This window comes from Nanorana parkeri, unplaced genomic scaffold, assembly GCF_000935625.1.
Source record: "Nanorana parkeri isolate BGI_ZX_2015 unplaced genomic scaffold, ASM93562v1 scaffold946, whole genome shotgun sequence".
Lineage (NCBI taxonomy): Eukaryota > Metazoa > Chordata > Amphibia > Anura > Dicroglossidae > Nanorana > Nanorana parkeri.
The window spans coordinates 485038-486493 of record NW_017307214.1 but is presented as its reverse complement, the minus strand read 5'-3'; positions in this window follow the sequence as shown (position 1 = coordinate 486493).

The following is a 1456-nucleotide window of genomic DNA, read 5'->3' as shown; positions in this document are numbered from 1 at the left end:
AACTACCTTACCTGCCAAGAGGAAATTCTGTTCAGCCAGTTTTTTGAGCCAGGCAGGGGAAGATTTTTTATCCAGATTGGTCACCGATCTGTGCCCGGCCTGCTAAATGGACAATAAACATCCCCACACTGATGAGGTCATCACTCTTTTCCTTAAAGTGACATTAAACCTTCAGATTTTTTAACATAAACCAATACTGTAATGTGCGCCTTACTGTAATCCATGGTAGTTTCCCTTCTCTTTGCTGCTCTTCCTTTTAAATCCTCATGTCTTCTCATGCTGGGGAGAACTTCTGTTTTGAAGCAGACTGCCTTGTATCTGGAATGGATACATGGTGTCTGTGTGTTGGTTTGCAACCTGAGCCAGCACTACAGGAAGAGGCAGTCGGCTGCTAAGGGAAGTTCTCCCCCAGCATGAGAAGACATGAGGATTTAAAAGGAAGAGCAGCAAAGAGAAGGGAAACAACCATGGGTTACAGTAAGGCGCACATTACAGTATTGGTTTATGTTAAAAAATCTGAGCGTTTAATGTCACTTTAAGCGACTTGGGCTAGACTGCTAGCACTGCAATGCAGCAGAACCGACTGTCCCCCAGTCCATGTGGGGGATGTAGCGAAAGGAATATAAAGACAGATTACATGCACTTTTAATACATTTTGGATTTAATAAATGCATTGCTGGATTGAATGGTGATTTGTCTGCCCCCTGTGAGAAGCTGGCAAAGGTTGTGTATATGTTCACATGGGGTCCTGTCGAGTTTTAATGATTTGGACAGTATAAGGCGTCATTCACACGGGAATTGGCCGGCACGTACAGCTCGGTGCTGCGTGCACGGCCGTATCTGGCAGCTTCCGGGAAGGACAGGTGCTGCGTGTGATTAGTACGCAGCCTGTCCTTGGCTATTGGGAGTATGCAGCCATACGTCCCCCTACGCTCACCTCAAGTGCAGGTCCGTACGGGTGCAGGTGTCCTGGCTAGGACGCAGACAGGATCCATCCTGTCAACGTACAAGTACGCTCACCCGTACAGATGTGCAGGGCCGGTGAGCGAAGGGGGTCGTACGGCCACGTAGTCCCATAGAGGAGGACGGGCTGCGTACTAATCACACGCAGCCCCTGTCCTTCCGGGAGCGTCCCGATACGGCCGCTCACGCAGCATGGCGCTGTAGGTGCGGGCCCATTCCTGTGTGAATGAGGCCTTAGTGTCATCCTACAGGGGAGCTGTCTCAGCTTGTGATGCAATGCCTCGTAGAAGGAAAGTGTGGACCGGCTATGCGATTCCCCCCAATGTAGTACAAGTAACATGCCGTACGTATAGCGATTTGTACAGTACAGCAGGTGCCTGCTATGAAATGCATTGTTTGCTTTAAAGAGAGAGGAGGGTAGTCTGTATTTCCCTTCAGTCACTGTAGGTATAACTAGAACATGGGGGGGGGGGGGGCTTCGGGTTCCACACGT